This window comes from Tinamus guttatus, unplaced genomic scaffold, assembly GCF_059628265.1.
Source record: "Tinamus guttatus ecotype Peru unplaced genomic scaffold, ASM5962826v1 Tinamus_guttatus_pri_ptg000629l, whole genome shotgun sequence".
Classification (NCBI taxonomy): domain Eukaryota; kingdom Metazoa; phylum Chordata; class Aves; order Tinamiformes; family Tinamidae; genus Tinamus; species Tinamus guttatus.
Window position 1 is genome coordinate 1,602,570 of NW_028289163.1, and position 26,653 is coordinate 1,629,222.

Sequence of the window (26,653 nt, forward strand, 5' to 3'; positions counted from 1 at the left end):
ATTTCCCCTTCCGGCTGCCTTAGTATGATCAGTCTTGGATCTATGGAACGCCTGCTCAGCAAAAAAACCCTCGTTTTCTCAGCAATTACGGAGAAAAGATTCGGAATGGGAATGCCCATGGGAAAGAAAGGAGCAATTTGGGGACAACTGGATTTTTTTCAGTGGGGGAAAGTGAGAGAAGATCCCGCATGGGTTGGGAGAAGGGACCATCTGGAGCTACTTGTTGGGGCCGGAGCGGCACCAGATGCCGTGGTCGATCCGAGTAAGCACCGGGATCGCTCATGGATGTGCTGTGTATCCAGCGGCTCAGCCAGCTGCCATAGAAAACCCCCTTTAGCTGCAAGGGTGGCCCTGGCACTGGATTCATCCCCTTGTTTTCCCCTGGGAGAGGGAAAAAAGACAGGGAAAAGAAGCAGGAAGCAGCCCCCGCGTCCCATGCCTGTCCCCAAGTGCCACCCCAGGGCACCGAAACACCCCTTGGGTTGGAAAAATAATAATAAGACAAAGAGGATGATGATAAAAACCACGGGGCCAACCCATCCTGGTATCTTTACCCCTCCATTGCTCCCAGCCCGGCTTTTTCAACATTTTTGCCAAAGGGTTTTCAGGACAGGTGGAGAAGGGGACAGAGGGACAGAAAGACCCTCGGATGGGAAATTTTCCATCTGTTACAGCAGCAAAAGTGCTAAATAAATAAATAAAAATATTGGGGCCTTTTCTCCCCAAAGCTCCGAGCAGCCCCAACACGGCTGGAGGCTGCACGGGAGGCAGCAGCCGGGCGCCCTTGCTAACCCTCGGGGGCAGCAACGAGGTAATTTAGTTATTTCAGGCTCCTGTGACAGCAAGGGCTTGGGTGTCACCTATTCAAGCGGATTTCATGCCCTGCCACCGGCCGTATCTCTCTATCAGGGCGGCCCGCGGAGGTCTCGGCACAGCTGTGTCCGGGAGCAAATGCTCCAGAAGGTCCCCAAAACCTGGGATTTTCACCCAAAATCTCATCATTTTGGGGTTATATTGGGCTTTTTTTGTTTCCTCAACGCTGCTGCTTCCCCTACTTGTGTGCAAGGGGGTCACCTGCCATCGGCTCGCTCTGCTTGGAGCATCCCTGAGGAAACTCCAGCGCGGAGTCAGCATGGAAAATCCCACTGGGGTTGCCAAATCCTAGCACAAGATCCTGGGCTTGGCCTGCAGTCACCTGGGCTCAGATGGACAAACCAAGGCCCAGACGAGGCTCGTGGCCACCTCCATCCCACCAAGCCCTCAGCATCCTGCCCATAAAAGGGTCCGGTCCTTCCATCTTCCAAGGGGAAGGAAAACCCTCCGGGATCCTTGCAATGACCCCGCTGTGGTCGGATGCCAGCACACAGGGTGATCCTGGCTCTGCGCTGGGACACTTTGTCAGAAAAGGATCACCAATGGATGGGATATTGCTCAAAGGCTGATAGAAGAGATACTTTTTCCATTTAGGAATGAGCCCTTTGGTTGCCACCTCCTACTCGCTTGGAAGCACCTTCCCCAGCTCCTTGGCCCACAGGTAGCCACAGTGCAGCTGCCCCAAGCCCAAGGTGGACAAGGACAGGGACGAGGACCCAGCTAGGGCCAGGATCCCCTCTCAAGGTGCATCCAAACCGCTTGCCGGGCCATGGGAGGGACCCTCGGCGCTCGCCCGGGCGCTCCGGGCTCATCTGCATGACAAAAACCCCCCTTCTTGCGAACTTGGGCGACCTCCCGACCTCGCCGGTGCCGACGCTGAATGGCTCCAGTCTGCGACGACCATCATGTCACTTTGATTAGCGCGTGAATAAACTCTCAATCCCGGCGCTGGAGGAGGCAGCGCCGGCCCCGGGACGATCCTCGCGGAGACGCCGTGGTCCAAAGCGGAGGCTGAGGCAGCCCTGGGGATGCACATCCTTACCCCATGCGATGCTGTTTTCTCCCTTTGCACCCCAATTCCAGCATCTTTGGCATGCCAGGATCACCCCCGGGCTCAGCAACACCGGGAAGCACTGAAATAAGCGCCCTGATGCCCATCAGTCTGATGCGCATGTTCCAGGAGCTGGGAATTTTCAGAGAAAGCAAGTTTCACCCAGGCAATCAAAGAAGTTTGTTAGGACTGACAGCAATATTGCACCCCAGTTGCCAGAATATCACTGTTTGACCCAAAAATCACAGTTTGAGTGTAAAAAAAAATGCAAGGTGGATGGAAAAGGGTTAGGAAGATGGGAAATTTGACTCTGTGTGAAGGACACTGCATGGGAAGCTAATGACCTTTTGTCTTTCCTGCATGCAGACAGGCTTCATTTGCATGGATGCAGTTGGAATAATCTCGCCCGTATTTCAAGCACGCGGCTGCATCCTCCTTTGCAGAGGGTCCCTCCCGTTCCAGCCCAGCTGCAAAACCACCAGGGAAACGAACCCCATGGAAGAGGGGAAAAACGGGCCCAATGCTCCGTGTACACCCGGAGTGTTGCGATGCGGAGCACCCCAAGCACGCATAAGCGCTCAGCAATGGGATGTCCTGAGGCTTGGCACGCTTTGCAAGCACCCCGCGTGTCCTGCTGTGTCCCCACGTTGGAATAAAGTCCCCAAGGGCAGCTGGAAATGCCCATGGGCAGGTTCTTTGGGTGCCTCCGCTGCCTCTTGCACGGCTTTGCTTGGATCCCTGCAGATCCCCCAGGAATTGCAGCAGCTCAAGGAGGATCCTCGAGCATCGGTTAAAGGGGGGACCCAGTGACAACCAGGGACCTGGACGTCCCCAAACCCAGCGCGTTGCAAGAGCCTCCTCGGAGCAAGCAGAGCACGAGGAGCTGGAGCAGAGCTGTCAATCCGAGCCCGGCCGCTCAAAAGCTTGATTGTTTAAGGCCCCCTACCCCCCAAAAAAAAGAAGAAGAAAAAAAAACAAACAAAAGAGAAAAGGGAACTTCTGGACGTGAGCTGGGAGGCGGGGAAAGAGGGGAGGGGAAGGGAGCCCGGCCAAGTTAAAATTCCGACAGAGAACTTGTCGGCGAACTATAGAGTCTAGACAAGCATTCAGAGCCCGGGCCTCGATTGTTATAGAGCCTCTATTGTCTTAATTAACCGTTTTAGCCGAAACGGGAGCAGACAACCCTTTTCTTCGCCGGGCCGCCCCTCCTCTGCTGCGCGCTCGGGCAGACAAACGCGCAAGCGAGTCAAGTGATTTGATTAAAAATAATATAAGGCGGGGGGCACCCCGCACACACACACACACCTTCTTCAGGGGAAGGTTTTTGCAAGTTTTCCTTGAGAAAATGACTTGCAGAGCCAGCCTGGAGCGAGCGAGCAAGCAAGGGGCTAAGTTGGAGGTGGGGAAGAAAGAAATGCAAATCCCGGTGCGACGTGAATGGGAACAAATGGGTCGATTCTTTTAATCTCCTAATGTGCTTAATAAAGCATTATTGCGATGCAAATTTTAGTTTAATGCCGCACATATTTTCTTGGCCGGGCCAGTGATTTTCAGTTGGCGGCACAATCGGCCCCGTTGTTTCAAGGGGTTGTTTCTGGTTGGGGGGGAAAAGAGAGAAGTTTGGAGGGTATCACAGGACCTCAGCCAACTGATTCTGCCTGGGAATTTCTGCTCCGCCAAGCTGGAAAATAGGTAAATAAGAAGGCGTATTTCCCCTCTTGTGACCCCAGTATAAATGCAAAAAGCCAAGGACATATTTTACCCTCTTGGAGCTCGTGCACTCCCCTCCTGCAGGTGCTTTCCTACTCGCTTGCCCCCTCTTTGCACTGATTTACACAGGATTAACACGGCTTTGGGGTGGAAAGCAGCATTTCTGGGCATTATGGATGTTCCCCCCCCAAAAAAACTGACTTTTAGAGGCATTTTCAGAGCCGCCTTCACCCCGAGCAAGTGGGAGACCTGCCTCTTTTTATACCGCTGTGCAAAGGTGCCAACCCAAAGGCAAAAAAATAGTGACAACTATAATCACAGAGCCGAGATTTGGCTCTCTAGGAGGAACCTGTTGTTTTGGCAAGATAAATGCAGCTCCACGAGCAGCTCTGGCCCTTGCCAAGGGAGCAAAGAGCTTGACTTAAGAGCGGTACCTCTCTAGCATGACCTCTCTGATAATAATATTTCATCTGCCTCATCTGATTAGGTTCGGCTCGTTTGATTTTTGCAAAACACCTTTAATCACCTTGCAAATTCCCCGTCATTATGAACAGAGCCACCACAAACATTTTCAGCAATCCAAGGTTTATTTTTGGCATTTTTTTTTCTTTTAATGCCAGAAAGGCAGTTGTGAAAAAAAAATATAAATACGAACAATACAGAGTCTGAAAAAACATTAACAGGGCCCTGTGCTTTCTGCTAAAGTGCCTTCATTTCATTATCATTAAATTTGCCTGGTAATTAGATTTCTGTGCATGAATATTTTAAAAAAATCTAACAGACAGGCTGTCAAAAAAAACGCACAACAACATCAGTTCGCTAATTTTGGAGACAGAGACATTCATAGGCAATTAACACCGATTTCCCAGCTTTGAGGACTTGCTGCCTTTTTTCCTTCGGCTTTTTTCCTCCTTCCAGCCTCACGCTCTCCATCTGCAAATCAAAAGCAAGGGAGGGAATGTGCTGTGGATATCGGCGCTCCCGTTTGTGCTGGGTTTTTCCCCCGTTTGCCAACACGCTGCTGTAATCACGGGGCTGTTTCCTTGGGGTTCCTTGGTGCATGGAGATCCTATGCACTGCAGTTCGCTCCGGTGCTGCTCTTCTCACCTCCTGCAAGCAAGAACGAGTTTGGGGCATGCACCAGAGCTCCCCGCTCCTGCAGGACCGGATTAAATGAAGGCTACGCCGAGCTCCTGTCTTGATCTGCAGGCGTTTCTGCTGAAAACAGTGATTTGGATCCCCCATTTGCATAATTGCACGGTTACGTCCTCACCGGTGCCCTAATTGCACGATCCGTGTTCGACGTGGAGTCGGAGGAGGGAAAGCGCGCAAGGAACGTGCAGAGCTGCCGTTCCCGCCTGCACCCCAGGGCCTCCACCTGCACCCGGGCTGTTTTGGGGGGAAAACTCAAGATCTGAGCAATTTGGGGCTGGGTGGCACGGGGTGCAGGCGCTGAGCCCGTCTTCATCCCCTCCGAACTCTCCATGGAGAAGAAACCTCCATCCTGGCCACATGAGAAAGGCAGACAAGGGAGCAACCACAGCAAAAAATGTATTTGACCTAAACTTCTACAGATGTCAAAAATTTCCATTATTTGTATTAAAATCATCGCCATCACCTACCGAAAATTAAAAGCCACCCCAAACCACCACACACAACGAAAATCCTAGACCTCAGCTCAGGTCATGCCTTCCTCAAATCTCCTTTATGGGGTTTTATGGGCGAGCGCGGGGAGGGGAAGCAGTCGGTACAAGGCGCTGGAAGCCCAAATCAAAAGCATGTGAGCAGATTAAAGCCGCAAAATCGCCCCGTTTGATGCAGAGGAAATCCCACTAATTATAAAGAAGGGGCTTATTTCCTCGAGTCAACCCTGCTTGAAGTCATCAAAACTACCACTGCTTAATTACTCCACTTTGTGCCATAAATATATATATATATATATATATATATATATATATATGCCATAAATATATATATATGCCATAAATATATATATATGCCATAAATATATATATATATATATATATATATATATACACATATATATATATGTATACACATGTATACATGTAGCATTGAAGCCCCTTTGTCAGGTCTCCAATGCCATCGCTGGAGCAGGAGCTGCCAGGGGTTTGTGGTGACCTGGACACTTATTTATTCACATGAAGCCCTTGCAGGAGCCTGCAGGGAAGTATTTACATATGCAGTAAAAAGGGGGTTGTAATGAAAAATAATTTTTAAAAAAATTTAAGTGATATAGCCATGCAAGCTGCCTGGTTATTATTGCACGTGTGTGTGCTTTGTGGGCCTTCTGTGCTAGCAAACACCTTTGAAACCAGGTTATTTAGCATTAAATTGGAGCACAAGTGCTCGTTTCTTCTTAATCCGGGAAAAGGCACCGGAGGGACGTTTTGGAAGTGGTGCCAACCCAACACCAAGGGTCACCGAGCAGCCTGGGTGCATCTGGGAGGAGCATCTAGGATAGGTCCCTAGAGAGAAAAAACTCCTGGATATTCAGGGAAAATCCCAAGTAATGAGATAGTGGCACGAGGTCTTCTCAGAACTGCCATCGTGCTGTTTAATGCCCATTTTTCACCTTGCTCCAGGCAGCCAATTCCCAATTCCCAAGGGCAAAACACCTTTTAGCTCAGCCCCGGCTGGATATGAGCCGGGGCGAGTGATACCTCCAAGCGCAGCAATGTGCCAAGTTTTTCCTGGGATTTGCTATGGAGCAAATCTGCACGTGCAGCCAGGGCAGCTGGACAGCAATGGGATGCTCGGAGCCGCTGTTTGGAATTCTGCACCATGCAAAGACCTTTGCTATTCGACTTCTGCTTGGAAAAATGAGCATTAACACCGCAGCACAGGGAGGGAAAGGCGCTTCGCAGGTGCTATATCTGATCCGAGATGTCCCAAACTAAAACTCTGGCATCCACACGGAATAAAGACAAGCCCAAAATGAGCATCCGCTGATCCTTTCCGGAGGCAGAGCATCCTCAGCTCTGCAGTGCCAAGGATGGACCGGAGAGCTTTTCCAAGCCCAGAAACTTCCTTTTCCATTGCAATGTACCCAAGCCAGCAAGAAGACCTCCGAGTTGCTCCCAAGCAGCTCGCCGTTGGCTACTTCTCCCCCTTTTCCTCCCCGTTTGCACACATTAGGGATTCATTCGGTTTCCCTAGCAGCAGGCATTAGTCTGGCTTTCCTTCCCCCCGCCGCCGGCGCGCTCGCCGCGCTCTCGCGTTCGCTCCCTTTTATTTTGAGCGTCTTATTTACAGTGTGACAGAGCAACTGTAACCCTTGCAAGCTACTCCAGCGGCTTTAATCGGGGGAATAATGGGGCCTGTCTGGCGCTGAATAGCGGTTCGGGGACAGATTGTTCCGCACTGGCACAGGGGGGGTAATTTATTGATGTGCGCGCTTGTCAGCGGGAGAAAAGCCCGGGAAAAGGGAGGCACCCGCCGGCGCTGAAAGGCGGAGGGAGAATGGAGCCCGGGCCGGCCTTGAACTTGGAGGGGCCACCAGCCCCATTCCCAGGCCCTCGGCACGTCGCCGGGGCCGGGGGCTGCGGATGGGTGCGGGGGTCCCATAGCAACGGTGCGGGGGCCCAGCGGGGGTCTGGGAAGGGACGGAGAAGCCCCCGGCGGCGCGGCCGGGCCGGACAAAGCGCCGCGGGCTCCTCTCATAAATTAGGCGGCGAGCACAAAAGGGGACGGGGTTTGTTCCCCTTGGGCGTCCGCAGCGGCCTCCTGCGCCGCGGCGAGGAGGAGAAGCGGCTTCTGCCCCGTTTCCCGGCTGGAATGGGGCGCCGGCGCTCCGCATGCCGGGAAATGCTCCGGCACGCTTCCTGGGAGCGGAGGCGCTGCTCAGGATGCTCGGGATACTGCGGCCCATTCTGGATCGAGCATGCCGGGAGACAGGGATAAACGGATCCTGCTCCTGGAGGTGGGATGCTTCCTTCTTCTTCAGCCAAAAGGCCTTTTATGCTTTTTCCCTTCCATTCCGAGCAAAAGGCAGAATTCCCAGCTGAGCCCCGACGCACTTGGGCTTCCTTAACACAAATGTCCAAGGGAGACACGGCTCGGATGGAGTCGTCAACCCATCGATGCCGTTAACATCAAACCTCCTGGAACCTGGGCCGAGGCAAAGGATATGGGAAAGCTCCTGATGTCCCTTGGACAATGTCTTTGTGCTCGGCCTGTTCCTGGGCACGCTTGGCACCTCTCCTCCCGAAAGTACAAAGAAGCCTCAAAGTTGGTGGAAAATTGTCAATCTTCACGTTGCCAGTGAGATATAAAGGTGCTCTGGGGCTATGAAGTTGCCATATCAGTACAAAATGTCCATTCCAGGAGATACCTGGTCACTGGTGCGTGTCAAGAGACACGTGTCGTCCTCACTGGTGTCTCCAGTTCCACCTTCGAGACCCCAAATCGAGGTGTGAGACGGGATGGAAGGCACCGAAACATCGTCCCCAGGTGGTCCTGGTGGCAGAAGTCCTCTTGGCATGTCCCTGTGCTCCGCATGGGGGGATCTGGGGCAAGTTCTCCATGGGCATCCAAGGTGGCAGTCCAGCCACGAGCGCTCCAAGGGGACTCCCTTGTAAGGGAAGGTGGGGATGGATCTGCCCCGAGCACCTCAGCAGACCCTTGGCACCCAAAATTGGCTTCCACATCGGCATCCTCCACGCGCTCCGGCTACGAGCCTTGATCGGGGACATCCTCCTCCTGGCAACGGGACTCTATCCAAGGGCACCTCTTGGAGAGCTCCAAGACCCAATGGAGATCCTAGATCAATCCAAGGTGGATATCCAGTCCTATCAAGCATGCACGAGCTCATGCGATTAAACTGCCACATCCCACCGTGCCGAGATGGGACAACAGCGGATGGAGGGACCACAAGCGCGGCCAAGGTGGCACCATAGCAGGGGGGACCCCTCGCCAGGCTACAATGACCGTCTATTCTGCCGATCCCAAGCCTAATCCTCTTTCGGTTTTAATTGGCATTTGGGCTAAGCTGATTTAAACCTCTTCACCTTGTTGGGTCCCCCCCCGGGCCCTCCCCGCTTCTTTCTTTTTTTTCTCTCTCTCTGTTTTTTTTTTTTTAATTTTTTTTTCTGTTTTTTTGGTCCGAACAATGTGGCCACGGCCACGTTGCCGGGACAATGACATCTTTGTGCGAGTGGCGAGGGGGGGCCCGGCGCTGCCCCGAAACAAAGCCGAGTTTGTGCATCGGCCACCGCTCGGCTGGGCCTCGTTAGCACCCGAGACCCCCTCCGCCTTCCCGAAATCCTGAGGAATCACCCCAAAATCATCCCCTGGCGCTCACCAATGCGCATTGCTTTGAGCTTGGCTCCCGTGGGAGCCCCGAGCATCCTCATTGGGATGCTCATGGCCAGCGAGGAGGAGGAGGAGGAGGAAGGCACGAGCGGCTCCTCATGTCCCGGCACAGGGAGATGCCGCCGGCGGCTCCGCTGCCTCCGAGGATTTGCCCCTCGCTGCCAGCTCCGCTTCCACAACCTGAAATAAAGACAAAAGCAACAAGAGCACCTCTATTACCCTCTCCCATAAACATTGTGCTCAAAAGACAAAATAAAGAAAGAAAAACAAGGTGTTCTTTGTTGCCTTGGATGCAAAAGACAGCATTTTTAAGCATTTTGGAGCCATTTTTGAGAAATAATAGAAGTTATGGCTAGAACAAAATCCCTGGGATTGGAGAGATTGGGCAAGTGAGCGGCCAGCAAGGTGTGCAAAAGAACAACCCAAAGCAATACTATATATATGTATACGCTATTTATATATATAAATACATACATAAACACACACACATATATATATACACACACACACACCCTGTATATAGCATATGCTCCCTTTCCAAAGGCCAACGAGGATGGAACCCAAAGAGCGGGACCATCCAGAGCCCGTCAGCCCTTTCCAGCCTCACTCGTGAACTTCCCGAGCAAAAATCCATGCAATGTGGCCCAAACGGTTGCAAATCAAGGAGCGCGGCACCGGCTACAGCAGCGCAGCTTAGCTGCATAGCTAAGAGCCTTAGTGCATTTTTGCAAGCTTGCAGAGAGCCTTTCCCACTCCTGGGCCCGAGCACATTCCATAAAAAGTCCCATTCCCCGGTCCTGAGGAAGCTGCGGGATGAGGATGTACTGGGAAAAGCAATGGAGCAGCTCTCGGACAACCCGCTTTGTGGGCTTCACAGCTGACTCTTTAGCTAAAATCCCTCCCAATATTCCAATCCTGTGGTAAAATTAATAGCAGCCTAGGTTCATTAGGGCAATTTTATATACAGTGCTATTTTACAGCGATTTGCACTGATTTTTCCCTGGGTGGATGGGGCACAAGCTGGGTGCAAGCTCAACTGTGGTTCACGCTGGTTTCCACTAAAAAGCCAAAAAATAAAAAATGTCCTCAGCAACAGAAAACCAAATATGTTGCATTTTTCCAGCCTCCCCATCAAAAAATCTATTTCCTTAATATTACTGCAGTCTACAAAAAAATAAGACTAAATTTCATCGACCGAAACCGGGGTTGAACCCTGGAGCCCAGATAGCTCTGTGTTCAGTTATACCATTGAGTATTTTATTTTAAGAAGACAATTGTGCTTGGATCTATTCTCCCTGCAAAAATTTCAATTAAATAAATTTTAAATACATTTCAAATGCCCTCAAAGTTTATTCTCTGAGCTCCCTTTAGGCTGGGGCATGTGGAGCCCCATGCTCTGGAATGAGGTCTAAGGGGGTCCCGCTCTTGCCACCGTTGTGAGGGTGAGAAGGAAAAAAAAGGAAAAGTGAGGGGGAAAAAAATGGGAAAAAAATGGAATCGCAGCAATCCAAAGGGAGGGAAAAAAGAAAATCCCATTGAGCAAAAGGGCACTGGCATCTGGGCCAGGTCTCAATGCAAAGGTGCTGCAGGGACGCTCAGGGATGCAGCAGGGATGCAGCACGGATACAGCAGGGATGCAACGGGAATGCAGCGGGGATGCCACCAGCTCCCGGCACCTTGCCAGGCCCTGGGAACAGCATCGGCCATTTTAGCACACGCCGGCTGCCTAAAATGGTGGCTCCCACTTTTTCTTTCTTTTTTTTCCTTTTTTTTCTTTTTTTCCCTTTTTCCCCCTTTCCGCTCCCATTCCAGCATGAGTGTCCCTACCAGCAGCGGAGGCCATGGGAGAAAAGGGAGCAGAGGTGGAATTGATGGAGCAAATCCAAAAGAAAAAAAAAAAAGGGGAAAAAAAGGAGGGAAAAAAAGGGGGAAAAAAAAGAAGGAGGGGAAAAAGGGAAAAGGGAGGGAAGTGGCCTAGGTGCCAGTGGCTTTTGTGTGTCGGGAAGGGGTGTCACGGGAGGGGGTGCAGGGAGCATCCGCCTGGATTTCTGCGGCAGCCCCCCCGCTCTCCCGCTTTGACTTTTCCCACAGAAGTAGCCAACCTCCAGGAATGCAAATGACATTCATTATGCAAATGCATGCAAATCAGCTCTAACTATCGGAAGATTGGCTCGGCATCGCTAATGGGTTAACTCTTTCGCACGCGGGAGTGCGACGCCGCAAGGAAAAATACGCCTGAGTTTTTTGTTTGCCCCCCTGGTTTTTCTCCCTGCTATCGGGCTGGATGTGGCCTTGGTTAGAGCAAAACACGAGGAAAAAAAAAAAGGCAAAAACACCCTAAAACATGAAAAAACATTGGCACAGGAGCCTTTCGTTAGCCGTGTCAGTGGGAGATGAGACAAAGCAGGGCTTAAAGGGAGGTTTAAAAGCAGGTTTTGCATTAGAAACCCAGGTATAAACCCAACGTGGCCATCGGTAGCAAAGAAATGTGAGAAAGCGTGCCCAAATTCTGTGCATCGTTTGGGGCATTTTGTACTGAGAGGGAAATTATATCAGTTTTCCCCTGCACAGATGGTCCTGCAGAGGAAGAGGAGGGCAATGCGATGAAGGCCAAAGGCAATGGGCCCCAGCAGCACTTCTGGCTTTGCTCCCACCCATTCCTCTTTTCTCTTCCTGTTGGAAAATTTTGCAGCAAGACGAAATTGCACTTGCAAAAAGAAAACGGGAATTGCGGGAGCGGGGCCTATCGCAGGGAGCAGACAAATGCACAAATAAATGCATTGCATAAGTCCAGGTATGGATGCTGCTATTGAATATATTGATTATATCCATCAGCAATTTGGTTTCCTCGCTTTGCTGTGCTCCCAGCAATAGTGCCCTTCACTAGTTTTTGACTCCAAACCCCTATTTCCAAGCTTGTTTGTGATTCCAGAAGCCTGGAAGTGGGTAAATCTTCCACAAACTCATGGAAATTAGAGCAATTGAGAAATAAAAAGGGGGGCAGAAAGCTGGTCTGTGTGTGCCAGGCACAGCGCGCTCTTCATTGCTCGCGGTTTGCACACTAATCGTGCACAAACCAACTATAACCTGGACCAGTGAGGAGGTACCTGGTGTCGGAGCTGTCCCTGGGGCTCCACAGGCAGTAGCAATGGCTTGAGACTGCCAAAAATAACGTCAAATTTGGAGTTTTTAGCATGGGACAAAAGGGGAAGTTTCTTAAAACCTGCCCTGTAGCGTCGCAGTGCAAAATGCCCCAAACGATGCACAGAGTTAGGCAACGTTTCCACTAAAAGCGATTTTTTAAATGAGTTTCCTATTTGCTTTCCTCTTTTGCTTTCTATGTTTTTATATGTGCATATATGACTATAAATATCTATACATGTATATATATACACACATATACATTATATATAGACATATATGTAATTTTACACCTATTTCACAAAGATCTGCTGCAATTTTCCCTCTCCACGACCGGCCTTGTGCCTCTTCAGCCTGCAAATCTCCATCCTGGTAGATGACACACATTCCCTGGTCTTGCATTCCTGCCTCAGCAAAAATTCACCTTCCAAAACATTTTAATCACTTTGCAATAGAAACCTGCTGCCAAATGGCACACGCTGAGCACATATTGCAAGGGGTGCAATGGTTTCTGGCAGCGTCGACAGCGTTTCCTGCTAAAGAAGTATTGCACCGGTATTTAAAGGGGGAAAGATGCAGGGAAAAAAATGAAAGGAGGGGAAAAAATAAAAGGAAACCACAACTGGATTTTTATGCTATTTTGGGGCATCTTGGTGCATCCTGGCCAAGGTGCCCCAAGCTTGGGAATGGGGACCTCAACCCTTGGAAAATCAATAAAATGCCACCACCACGAGGCCAGCCTCGCACCAAGCACTGCTTCCTGCCCATCCCGATGAGCATCCCGGATTTTAACACCTTGGAATTTTACAGCGATTCCCAAACGGAACGCGACGGGATACAAAGGTGGCACGAGCGCGAGAACGTCTCCGACGGCAGCAAACGCAGGAGGCCGATGCTCCCGGCACCGGATCCCCTCGCCAGCGCACGGAGCCTCAACAAGCCCCATTTGGTGGCCCGAATCATTGCCCCCCTTCCCGCTCCATCCCCGTGCTGATTTTCCCAGGGAAGGCGCGAGCGCGCCGGGCTCGCTCGCCTTCCACAAACTCCGCTGCAGGCAACAAAAGTCCCTTTCAAGCCCTTCCAGACGCAAGTCCTTCAGCTCAATTAGTCAGGCACACCGAGGCACAAAAAAGCTCCCCATTCAGCGCCACGGCCGTGGCCGGGGCCGAAGAATGGCGCTTTCTCCCCGGCTTTCTCCGGGTGTCATAACAAGCAGCAAGGCCTCTTACCGGGGGATTACGGGAGATAAGAGCCCGCGGGAGGAGCCCCGGGGCTGCCCAAGCTCGCCGAGGGGGAGGGAAGCACGCGGAGCGCGCACGTGGGTTGCAAACGGCGAAAAAAAGGTTGCAAACTGGAAAAAAAAATATTAAAAAAGAGGGGAGAAATAAAATTAGGCTCCGGAGCAACCCCCCCATCACGCACACCTATTCCTGTGCAATAATCCCTCTTTTCCATGGCAACCCACGCACCGTGGATGCCTTGTTGGGTGAAATGGTGAGCCCGGGAATCCCGGATGCTTTTCCGCTTCCCTAAATATTGGCGGCTGCTTTCGGAACGAGGCAGCGCCAGTGGCAAAGCTCACCGTTGCTGAGGTTTCCCCAGAAACGGGTGCTTTTAAGAGAAAAATCGCTATATATGTATCTTTAGGAAAATCCAAATTTGGGGAGTTCAGCCATTTTTTGGAGGCCACCAGCCAAAACGAAAGGAAAAAGGGAGAAAATGCACTCGAGACAGAGATCCACTGGTCACGGTGCTTCTCCCGGCCAGGGTTGGATCCAAGGGGGACAAAGCTGTAGGGAAGGGGCTGCGAGCACTGGATGAACCACTTCCAGCAGCACAAAAGCAAATTCGAAAGCAACTGCCAGAAATTCCTTTGGGGGTTTTCTTTATTTCCACCCTCCACTGCCTAGATGCCTTCCCAGATGAAAATCCCTAAAATACCTTGGAAACACCATAAAAGGGGGATGTTTTGCTCTCCTGGAGAGCATTTCCTGCTCTCCAGCCATCACGTCCCATCATATCCCATCCCGGCTGCGTCGGAGCGACCGTGCGCTGTCGCTTCGGACTAGCCCGAGGAGCACAGAGCATCCTAACCGCGATGCCACCCAGGGGGGTTTCATCAGATTTAAAGGATATTTTGCTTTTTGCTCCTATAAAGACTGATATGGAGCAAGGAAGCATCTTTCCCTGGAAAGGGGGATCACTCGGCAAGGGCGAGATGGTACCCAAAGGCGCGCGCCCCTCTCCATCCCCTTGCAATGGTTGCATATCCACACTGGCATTAGGATGCTCCACAGGGACCTCCATAGCTACCAAAGGCTGGAAAGCCCTTTGCATAGGTGCAAAATAACAAAAAAGCACCCAAACCCACTTTTTCTTTGTGCTTGCAAAATGAACACGTCTCTGAAAGGAGCTGGGAATGAGCCCAGAACTGTCAGACCAAAGACCAAGAGGAAACAGCTCAGCACCCATGGGTGAGCCGCTCAGTTCAGCCCTAGACTGTCTGTCTGTCCCCTCACCTCCTCTGGAGACTTATTCTTAACTCTCCGCCTTATGGATAGGACAAGGGCAGCATATTGCAGCTAGAAATCTAATTTCCAGAAGGTTTTTTTTCTTATGCAGCTCCAAAGGAACCCAAGATTAGCTGCATTCGCTCCAGCCTCCTGTATATCATGAGAGCAGCATGGAGGGGTTTTAGTTTAAATAACATCTTGATCCTCAGCCCTAGTCTAAGCACAAAAGACAGGAGCCAAAAGAGGCTCAATCCCATGTTCTTTCTCAGAGCTTTTCCTAAGTGACCTATTGGATTAAATTATTTGTTTTCAATAATTGCATTGGTATCGGTTACTTCTCAACGACTGAGTACACAAACACCAGTGTTGTGTTTGCTCCTTCCCTCCATCCAACCACAGCATTTTAGACCGTGGAGAAGACTGGGGCGAGTGGATCTCCCCATGGAGCCCATCCAACCCGTCACCTACTAACGTCTCCAGCAGTTACGTGGCCATAAGGGAAAGCAGAGCCGACAGTGCTGAGTGTTAACCAGTCACATCAGGGTGGCCGAGCAAGCTTGAGCGGCCACCGTGTAAGCTGCGATTTGGATCAAGGTGACACCAAGGCACTGGGCTCCCTGGGAGCAAATAAGGAATAAAAGAGAGAAAAGGGTGAGGGAGAAATGAGCTGTTTGCAAGAGCATCCCAGCTCCAAAGACCTCGGAGTCGGGCATGCCACCACTTCAACACCAGGGAAGGCTCCCATGCCTCAATGCCAACCAAAAAAAGAAAAAGAAAAAGAAAAATCAGATTAACTTCCCCCTGTGAGGTCAATGGGGCTCGATCTACTCTTCCCTTGCCAGGAATACAAGGGATCCTTGGCTGCTGCAGGGCACAAGCTCAGGCTGGAGGAAGACGAGGTGGACACCAGGTCAACCTCCACGGCCAGAGGGCTGGCCCCGCATACACGGGCTCTGCTGGGCTGAATCTCCCCGTGTTTCACCCAAGTGCTGGCTCAAAGTGCTCCCGATTCCTGCCCGTGCCTTTGTTGTCCCCTCCAGTGAGCGACACCATCCCATCTTTGCCCTGGCGCCGAGCGGGATTGGCCACCTCGGAAAGCCCGAAGACGATCGCGCGGCATCACACCCTGCCCCTCATTGGACAAAAGCCGCGTTTTCTTCCCTCCCTTTAAGGGAGATCCTGGCCAATGGTGACCGGCACATGGCAGCTCCCTGATGCTCGCCCACGGATAAAAGCGTCGGGGCCGCCCGCACCAGCTCGCGAGAGGATTTATGGGGCTGCACCCGGCTCCGAGGGCCACCAAGTGCCACAGAGGGACAGAGGCGGCGAAGACAACCCCACACGGTTGAAACGCGGCAGCTGCATCACGCTCTGTGGGATACTCCAGGTCCCACCAGCTCCAAGGGGGACCTTTCCTTCTTTTTGATGGATCAAAGCTCGGGTAGTTCCCAGTTCTCCAGGACCTGGCCCGTTGCAGCCCAAAGGAGGCAGAGAACAAGGCAGGGGATAAAAACCAGAGCTTGCAAGAACGTCCCCTAGGTCCCTACCCTGACAGGCTGCCCAGAGCTTGGACAAAATGGTAGGAATAGCAGCACCTAAATGAATCCCAAAAACTGGGAGAGAGATTTCCCTTGAGTTCCCCCAAGCAGATCGCAGTGGGGACCGAACTCACACAGTGAATTAATTCTGAATTATGGAGTGACGGAAGGGAGAAAAAAAATCTTGTTTATTAATTTTGAGTAATCATACCAGCAGGACGAGTCTTTCCCATTGCATCCACAACTACAACTGGGCCATATGGCCAGGGACAATCTTCTACTCTTTTTAAAGGTCCCCGGTTCATGAGCGTGTCCAGCAAGGCTCAAACATCAGCTCTTTTCCTATGTCTCACCCAATGGGAGGTTGCAATGCTAAAATTGCTCCTTTTCCCCACTACTGCTGTCACCCATTATCGATTTTTTTTATTATGCTTTTTTTTTTTTAACCACTGTTCTGAGGTTATATAGAGAGTGTATCTTAATCTATTGGGAGATCTTTTGTGTTCTTCTAAGCATCATGCAGACACCTTTCGAAATAAGTTGCCACATTTTGCAGATGGCATCTAAGTCAACCAGCCAGACCATCAAAAGGCACCAAATCCACACCCTTGAGTCCTAATTCCCTTCTAGGATAGAAGAGGCAGAAACCACAGATTCCAAATGGAGCAAATTGAGGGATAATGCAGAGAAAGGGGTAAGGGCCGGCGTGAATTTGTAGTCAGAAGAGATAAATTATATATATATATTAAAAAAAAAATCAAACTTCCCTGTTAGCCTCATACTGTTTCATACATAACTTTTGTTCTTGTTTTTGTTGTAATTCCCCAGTCTTGGAATCTTGACTCCATTTAGAGAAATATTTATAAAGAAAAAGGAAGAAGGCAGAGGTGCAAGGAAAGAAAAACAAAGAAACTGCAGAAGCACTTTCCCAAATCAGCAAATCCTTCTGTCTAATCCTGACACTCTACTTATTTTTGTTTGGGACCAAAATTAAAAATATAATGTATAAGGGATGGGAGGAAAAAGAAAAAATAGAATTCAATGCTCATATTTTGGAAATGACCATTAGTAAACATTGCTCTGTTGCTGCTTTATTAAACAGATAATCCAACATGGTAATCTGTATTGATTTATGGATTCCCTGATGCTCTATGACTCGTTATGCAATGAAAGTTCATCCTGGATCTGCAGGCTGCCTCCTGTACTTAACTAATTCATAATCTGATTGGAAGTTTTTGTTAATTCAATTATAGTTAACGGCAGAGGAGAAGAGGAGAGAGCGGCAACATCCTTGTCTTTCTCAAGACAGATGTTTTCTTCACATGCACAGAATCATTAAACTCTTTCTTAAAATCATAGGAGGCAAATAGATTCTTAAAAAAAAAATCCTACCTCAGGTTTTAATTCCAGTTTCAAAAAGTTGTCTTTTTTTCCCCAGTTCTTTTTTTTCGCCTCTCATTTTCTTTCTCTTTCTTCTTTTCATTTCTTTTTTTTTTCTCTCTCTTTTCCTCGTCTTCCTTTTGATGAATTCCCTTTCTTCTCCACATCCTCCTCAGGCGTGTAATGGGGTTATTTTTACTTTCGGTTATCTAGCTTTATGAAGAATTGACACCACTCATACAGCTAGATAACCAAAGATAACAACCAACCCCTGAAGTCTACAGCATTAGCAGGGAAAAAAAAAAAAAAAAGGAAAAAAAAAAATCCAACCTCCTTCTTCTCCAGTGGTATTCGGTGGCATATGTCTTTTAAGGAAGAAATGAGGGGAGGAAACGAATAAAAAGAGTTGCAAATATTAGCAATGAGATCGGGACTGTGAGCACACAGTTATAGCAGTGGCTCTGCTCCTGCAACCCAGAGAAGCCAAGGCTAAGCTCTCCTGGACATCAAGGGGACAGGCAGGATCAGACCCTCAAAAAACAGAATTTTGAGCAGAATTACACAGGGGAAGTCTGTTTTCTGCAAATTTTGAATTTGTTTCATTTGCAAACCAAATTTGCAAGTTCTGCAGGTGCTGAGAATTAGGCACACATTTTTTTTTAATAACCACAAGGTCTATCAAATTAACACATCCAAACCAAGAATAAGCCAAGCAAATATCATTTGCGCCCATAACTTTGAATACGCATAAAAGACCAAAGGGATATTTCCCCACCCATAGATACATTTAGCAGCCTGTAAACAAAATGACTGAAAAAAATTAAAATGGTTAAAATACATAATAACTTGTGATGCTTTGGATAGAGCCAAGATCCGGAGGAACAGAAGCGAAGAATAAACACAGAGGAAATGATGAAAGGAAGGGAAGGGACTGGAAGGGAAGAAAGGAGGGGAACGATTCATACCCCCAGCTCAGGATCCGCTGGCCCTGTGCATGGGGCGCATACACCTGCATCCCGCTGTCCTTGGGGGATGAGGGACCTGCACCCCTGCTTTTTGGGGAGATCTAGATCTCTCCATCCTTGGAGAGACCTGCATCCCTCCTTCCTCGACAATTACCTGCATCTCTCTGTCTTTCTCTGTCCTTTTTTTTTTTTTTTTTTTTTTTTTTGGCGGGGGGAGGCGGGAAGAGAAGGTGGGGAGAGGGGTCTGCGTCTCTCCACCCTTGTGAGGATATGCATCCCTCTGTCCACGGTGGGGGGGCACCTGCATCCCCCCGCCCTCCCCTCAGGAGGGACCCACATCCCTCTCCTTGCTTTACCTGCATCCCTCCTTCCTCCGGGGGACCCGCATCCCTGCGTGCTTCCTTCCTCTGGGGAGCAACCCGCATCCCTCCGTCCTTCCTTCCTTCCTTTGTAGGGGACACCCTGCGTCACCCTCCTTCCTTCGGGGAGGGGGAAGCCGAAACCCTGCGTCCTCCTTTCTCGGGAGAACCCGCAGCCCTCCGTCCTTCGCTTCCTCCGCGGGGGCACCCGCAACCCTCCATCCTTCAATCCTTCGGGAGAGCTGCCTCCCTCTCCTTCCTTCACCTGCATCCCTCCTTCCTTCGGAGCGGCGGGTCCGGGCACGTCCCACGCTGCGGGGAAGCGCAGGGCTCCGCTTCCCGCCTCGGCCCTGCCCGGCATCGCGCCGGGCCGGCGGGCAGCCCGGCTCCGGAGGCTCCGGAGGCTCCGATGGGCTCGTTCCGCCCCGCCGCCCGCGGGGGCGCGGGCGCTGCCCGGCGCTGCCCGCAGCCTCTGCGCCGGGGGGAGCGGCGCGCGGCACTTTTCATTCATGCTTTCACACTCCCGGCCCTCGCCGCCGCCGCTCATTGGCTGGGCCCCGCCTGACGTCACCTCCCCGGAGTCCCACCCCTCTGCAGCGCCTCTCGGTTCATCAAAGGGCGTGGGAGGGGCTGGGCGCGCGCGCCGTCCCCGTTGTCACCATTGCCACCATGACGGCCACCCCCACCGTCCCCGCCGCCTCCCATCCCGGCACCATGGCCATCGGCGGCATCCCCGTGACCATCACTACCATGGTCTCCTTCACCACCATCTCCATCACTACCATCTCCACCACCACCACCTCCATCACCACCATCTCCGTCACCACCATCTCCATGACCACTATCTCCATCACTACTATCTCCACCACCACCATCTCCATCACCACCATCTCCACCACCACCATCTCCACCACCACCATCTCCATCACCACCATCTCCAGCACCACCGTGCCCTGCATCGCCATACCCACCATCCCCATCTCCACCATTCCCATTTCCGTCACCATCACCGTCACCACCACCCATCGCCACCTCCACCCGTCACCACCTCTGCCACCACCACCACAAGCATCACCGCCATGACCACCACCACTCCCTTCATCACCTCCATCACTTCTAGCAGCCATCAGCTCCAGCCCCATCAACCATCTATAACCACCACTGCCATCGTCCCATATTCCCAGCCTCCCTAGCCTCGTCCTGCCTTCTCCATCTCCTAACTCCCCAGGAAAATCTCAACCCACCCAGGCTGAAGGAGCGCACAGGGCACAACAACCCGTATGCATTCCCCCAACTGCAATTTTCAATAAATCAGAACCTCCTGACACTCCAAGCAGCAACGCTAGCACTGGCTCTGCTCAGCACCGTGCACACATACACACTGTGGACACCAAAACAAGGAAAATACTCGGAAAAACACCCCTACTTGGAGCCCCCCTCCTGGACTCGATGCTCTCCCTACACACTGCTGCGATGCAGGGGCCTGGCCGTATTGTTTGGACCCCAGACAGAAATCAAATGCGATTTTATTTCTGTAGTTTTAACCCCATCAGCTCTCTATTAATTACTCTTCTATTTTCTCCCTTGTATAATATAGATAACATCAAAATTAATAACACATTTTTCCCTTAAACAAAAATCAGTTATTTTTCCCTTAAAATTCCTCTTTGTTCAATAAATCTCTGCCATGCGGGGTGGGCTTTTTTTTCTAGTGTAAAAATAGGCCAGTTTAGGGTTGTGTGGGTTTGGGGCTTATTTTATTTTATTTACTTATTCCTGACTAATTTATTACTGAAATTTATTTATTACTCCCCAGAACCAGCCAGTGGGTCCCAGCCAGTGGCGCATCTGGCACATCCTCCCCGTCGGAGCAATCTCTCCCCGTTTCCCACATGGAATCCCGGGATCAGGTTCCCGTTTAGCCCTGTACCTATGTCCTGGGAATTTGGGAGAGGGAAAATAAAGGGAAAAAAAAAAAAAAGGCTGGATCGTGTTAGCAAAATAGCCCCGACGGGGCGCAGCTCTTCTCCCGGGTTCTGCCGGAGCGGGGCACGGGGCCAGCCCCCGCTCTATATTTTCGGTGCTCTCCTCGTGGCCTCCTGCCTGTATTTTCCTGTTGCCTCTCGCCTTTTGTTGTTGCTGTTATTTGTGAGTGTGTTTTTTGTTTGTTTGTTTTTTCTCCCCACCTTTTCGCTTGCATTTCTGCACGGGGAAATAACCGCGGATTACGGAACATCTCGGGGGCACGCGCTGCTTTTTTGCCTGCAGAGGCGGCTCTCAGGCCCCTAAAAACACGGGATTTTTTTTTTCCCTCGAAGGTATCTCGGACTCTTCGCGCTTGTAGGGAACTCTCAACCTGCCGATGGCTCCACCGAGCCGGGGGCTTCCGAGAGCGGGGAGCTGCCGGGCGGCCGTGGAGGGGGATCGCCCCTATTTCCCCCTCCGCGGCTCCAATCCCTTCCTGGAGCTTTTCCCAAAATTGGGACCTGCAAGAGGGCTGGATTTCTGCCTTCCTTCCTTCCCTGGGAAGGATTTCTGCCTTCCTTCCTTCCCCTTGGCCACAGGCATCCGTGACCGCACTGCTATTAAACCTGCTCCCCTGAAAACCGCTGTTAATTTCTCCTCCAAGGACACATCCAAACCTGCTCTCTCGAAAATATATATAGATATTATATTTATATTTTTGGATCTTTACATATATATTTTCCTACTCCAGGGACACTTCCCCCTCCCGGGACAGGGACCCGGGGCGGGATTGAGGAGCAGGACGGCACGGAGAGCAAGCGGAGCTCGGCTATTGCAAAGCGAGAACTAAATGCCTGGAGCTGGAATTGGGAAGAGAGTTTGGAAGGAAAGCAAAGACTGTACCTGCAGCCGGGGCAGTGGGGCCGTCCTGCAAGAGAAGAAAGGGGAAAAAAAAACACAATTATAAATGTGGCCGCTTTCTTTAATCACTCTCGGCACTCGCTAAGCCATTTTGGGGGCTTTTGTTTGTTTGTTTGGGTTTTGTGTCTGTGTTTAGACAGAGGCGTACGCCCCGCTTACTTCTCATTTCCCTTTTTAATAAATCCACGTAATAAATCTACATAGAAAACCTGAATATCTAATATAAGGTCCTTCCAAAAATAATAAATAGTCATTTTCAAATTCTTTTTTTTTTTACTGCCAGAAGATGAAACGCAATGAATGCCGCTTTTTTTTTCCTGTGATGCGCTGCAAAGACATGCGTGCAGCACCCAAACTTATATTCTCCAGAGGATTATCCTGATGACAGTGCATTTTTGTTATTAACCTAGCATTAGACACGTTCCGATCCGTGAAGGCTGAGGGAAAGGAGAAGCGTCATTTGAAGATACTCGGGCGGGTTTTGAGTTTCCTTAGCAAATGCAAAGCCGCTTCTATAGGTAGCTGGTTTCATATCAGGTCGCTTCTCCAAAGTGAAGCCGGACAAAACCTCCAGCAAATAAAGCACTCCATGGCAGCAGTGGAAGTCCCAGGATCGCACGGTTTAACGGAAGATTTTGCGATTTACAGTTTCTCATATTGCACGGGCATAACTGCGTAACGCTAAACTTATTTGGGGGATGCTAAAGGAGCAACGCGTTGAGCTCCAGCAGGAGCCATGGCAGATCAAGGGACCACCTGACCAAAACGCGCCGGATTTCTTTATTAATATTTATTCCCCCGTACATAAAAGGTTGGAGCAGGGCTGGTTTTCCTTTCCCCTGCCTCTGAAGAAGAAGAAAAAAAAAAAAAAGAACATATTGCGGCGATGTTATTTTTTAGAGAGGGAGAAATGGTCTCCGGCAGAGCCGTGTGAGAGAGAGTAGGAGGCTCCGGGGAACGGGCAATGCACCTGCTAGGATGTGGGTTTGGGGGGCGAGAATTGCTTTAAAAAAGGAAAAAAAAGAAAAAAAAAGAAAAAAAGAAGTTTCTGCTCATTTCCGTGGACTGCTTTAAAAAGAGCCTCGGTGAAAGGCCAGGTTTGCACATCCGAATTAATAGGTAGGTGTTTTAATTGAGCGGAGCAGCTACCGGGGCTGTACGAGCTCGGCCGCTCACACGCAGTCAGAAGGAGGGAGAATTAGAAGAAATGCAACACAACAAAAACTCGTGTTTAATTTCTTTTTCTTGCACATCCCTCAGGATTTGCTAATTCGATACCGAGCCCCGCGAAGGGCTATCCCCGCGCTCCGTCGTGCTTCTCGCCTTCCTCCCAAAATTCCTCTTAGGCGCAGCCCGAGGTGGGAAGCGAGGCTGGCAAAGGAGGGGGTGGAATTTTGGAAGGAGCCCTCACACCTTTGCGGGAGCCAGCCAAGGCCCCCAGAGGGTGCAGCAAAGTCCTTGGGGACCGAAAACGCGTTTCGGTGCAATGTGCGGGTGCCAGCCCGGACACTGATGGTCCCCTCCCCGCAGCCCCCCCATTGCCCGCAGGGTTTAGGGGAGCAGCCCTGGACGCGGGGGAGCCCCTCGCATCTGCGCGGCCGTCCGGGCACCGCACAAAGCCCCTTTTCCTCGCTGCTCCCGGTGGATTCGCGCTCGGCGGCGGGAGGAGGAGGGGGATTGGGGGCAAAGCGGGAATGCTTTGGGAATAGAGGGCAGCGATGCCCCCAGATACTGGGGGAAGGAAGGGGAGATCCGCGCCTCCCCGCGAGGCCTGTCCTTGAGCCTGGCGGCTCCGAACCGGCGGCGCGGGGTTATCGGAGAGCGGCCCGCGGCTTCCCCGCTCCGCCTCGCCCGGCTGCTCTCGGGGCGGCCCGGGCCGGGGAGAAGCGGGGATGGGAAGAGGCCCCCGCGCTCCCGCACCTACCGAGCAGCTGCGGAGAAGCCGCGTCCCCGCCGGCCGCGAAGCAGCGAGGCCCGAGCAGGAGGCGAGGAGCGGACCCGGCCCCCGGAGCCGCCGCCGGGCCCGGGGCCGCAGCGGGAGGAACCGCCCTCCCCTCCCGCCCCCCGCGGCGTCTCGCTCTTCTCGATCCCCCTTTTTTTTTTTTTTTTTTCTTTTCCAAAGCTCCCTCTCCCTTCTCTGCATGCACCGAAGCCCCGAGTCAGCCCGGAGAGGGAAGGAAGGGAGAAAAGCAGGAAGAGAGGAGAAAAGAGAGAGGGAGGGAGAGGAAGGAGGTGCGGAGAGGGAAAGAAAGGAGATGGAAGAGGGGAGGTGGGAGATGATAGGAAAGGAAAGCATGAAGGAAGAAAGAGGGCAAGGGGAAGGAGTGAGGGAGGAAAAGAGGAGAGGAGAAAGGGGAAAGAGAAAAAGTGGAATAGAGAAGGGAAAGGGAGAAGGGGAAAAGGAAAGAAAGGGGAAGGTGGAAAGAGAAAAAGGGGAAGACAGACGGGAAAAGGGGAAAAAGGGGAAAGGGGAAAAAGGAAGGAGGAGAAGGGAGGGGGGAGAGGGGAAAGCGGAAAGGGGAAAGGGAAAGGGGAGAGGGGAAAGGGGAAGTCGTTTCCCCTTCCCTGAGGCCGCAAGCCCCGCTGGGCGCCTGCAGCCCCTATGCCTCTATGGTCGGGTGGGCGACGGGACCCGCCGGCACCGGCCAGGGGCTGCCCCGGAGCGAGGGGGTCGCTTAGCACCCCCGGCCCAGGGGCTGCTGCTGTCTGTCCCCCGTCTGGGTCACCCTCGGGATCGTGGAAATGCTGCGGTGCTCAATTGTGCCGGGCGGGCAGCCCGGGGTTGAGGAGGGCGGGCTGCGCCGGCGGAGAAGGGGGGAACATTTCCATAAGAATCCCGGCAAGTTGCTTTGAATGAAGGAAACACTGAAGGGAAAGTCTAGACGGGCAGGGGGAGGGCGCCGTGCTCGGCCTTTCCCAAACTATTCTAGTCCCAAACGACGCGAGCGGCGAGACCCCGGGTGGGCATGTGCGGAACCCCGAGCCCGCGGCCTCCGTCCCTTTGGGGACAGCTCCCATGCCCTGTGTACCCCCCAGGACCTGCGCGAGGTGGTCGGGGGGAGCTGGCGGCCACCGCGGTGCCCCCGGCCTTGCTGCAGCCCCTCACTGCGGCCTCGGCCCGGCTCATCCTCCCGGGGCGGCTTCTGCTCCCAGCCCCGAATAAAGACGCTTGGAGAAATCCAAATCCTGCGGCTTCCCCTTCCCTCCGGCGGCTCCCCGCCCCCAAACCCCGCGCCTTTTTTTTTTTTTTATTATTGTTATTATTTTCTCACCGAGTCCAATAAATTGAGCGCCTCGTCTGGCCTCAGACGTGTTCAGCAACTCAAGCCCCGGGGCTTTTGTTCCGCCAAATCTCACATTGTTTGGCCGCCCTCGGGCCCGCGGAGCGCCCGCAGCCCGAGGGAAGCCGCGTCGCGGTGACACGGGCGGCGGGGACGCGGAGGCGGCGCAGCGCGGCCCGGCAGCCCCGTTTTGCGCGGGTTTGTCCCCGTTTTCCACCCTCAGCCCCCGCCGCGGGTCCTGATGCTCTGCGCTCCCTGTCCTGTCCTGACATTCCCCCCTCTCTGTCCTGCCCCTCCTGCCTTGTCCTACCCTCCCTGTCCCTGTCGTGCCCTGTCCCTCCCTGCCTCTCTATCCTGCCTCGTCCTGTGTCCCTTGTCCTGCCTTGCCCTGTCCTGTTCCCCAGCCCTGTGTCCCTGTCCTGTGCCCCCGTCCTGCCCTCCCTGAGCACCAACCCTCATCTCTCTCTTTGAGCCTTGCCCAACTTCCTCCCCTGCCCTCGCATTCCCCCCTTGTCCTCATCTTCCTCCCCTACCCTCATCTTCCTCCCTTGCCCTCACCTGCCCGCCCCGCTCGGCGGCTCCGCAGCCGGCGGAGGGTAACGGAGCGGCCGGGCCCGGGCGAAAGGATATATAGGAGCGGCCGAGGAGCCTCCACGTAGCCTATACGTAAAGTATACGTATTATATTAAAAAAAAAAAAAAAGTTGCAATGCAAATGCGGGGTGCGCTCCAGCACGAGGGGGTTCGCTAAGGGAGGAGGAAAAAGCGGGGCGGGGCGGGGGGTGCTGCGAGGGGGAGCGGCGACATTTCAAGGCTTCCTTAACACGTGTATTTCGAGAAAGCGATCGGCAAAGCGCAGCAGCCCGGCAATTAGGCGCTCTTTAGCATATATGCAAATGCGGCAACCTGTCTACCTCAGCCGCGGAGCTGCGCGGAGCGTTTCTCAGCGAGGCGATGCAATCACAGCGCGGTTCTGTGCTTGAAAACAGGGGGGTGTGAGGGGGAGAAAGGGAAAAAACAGGGCAAAGTGAGTAGGATAAATGGAGAGGGGAGCAAAAAAGGGATCTCGAGGCGTTTGGGCGGTTTCGGGGGCACCAAGAGCAATCCCCCAGGTAGCCCCGCTCGCCTGAGCCCCTCCACGGTGCTTCGAATCACGCCTTTAATTAGGCTAAAATCACCGCGGGCGACACGGGCAGGACATGCTCCTCTGCTGATGAGCGTGCGTGTTGCGGCCGGATTTAAGTACATATACATATAAGTATATATATATATATATATGTATATATAATGCGACTTCAGTATCTTGCAGCCCCGAGCAGAGGCAGCGCCCTCGGCCATATCGAATCTGCAGGTTGGATACAGGGAAAAACAATAAATTAGGAGAAAATGCTGCTTTCCAAGTACCGGGAGCTGTTGCGGGAAGCAAAGAGCTCCCAACCCTCCTCTTGGCAGCAAAAAATAAAATGGGTGCATCACTTCGGGTGTAGGAGCGAGTCGTACTCACTCTATATAGGGACTATTTTAAAAGTAATTGATGATTTTTGAGATTTTTTTTGACCGATAAACCCGCAGTTTGCAGGCGTGCACGCTCCGCGTTGCAAGCGAGAGTTACCTACAGTTTTA

At 52.1% G+C, this 26,653-nt stretch overlaps 1 long non-coding RNA gene across 1 annotated transcript; it reads right to left on the minus strand.

The window, feature by feature from the left end:
- Nucleotides 1-9,069: 9,069 nt before the first annotated feature.
- Nucleotides 9,070-23,720, minus strand: LOC148592275 (uncharacterized). The gene is made up of 3 exons (XR_015913952.1): nt 23,675-23,720; nt 21,733-21,757; nt 9,070-9,148 (listed from the first exon to the last, which is right to left on the minus strand). It is a non-coding gene; the product is annotated as an uncharacterized LOC148592275 (long non-coding RNA).
- Between the last annotated feature and the right edge of the window lie 2,933 nt (nt 23,721-26,653).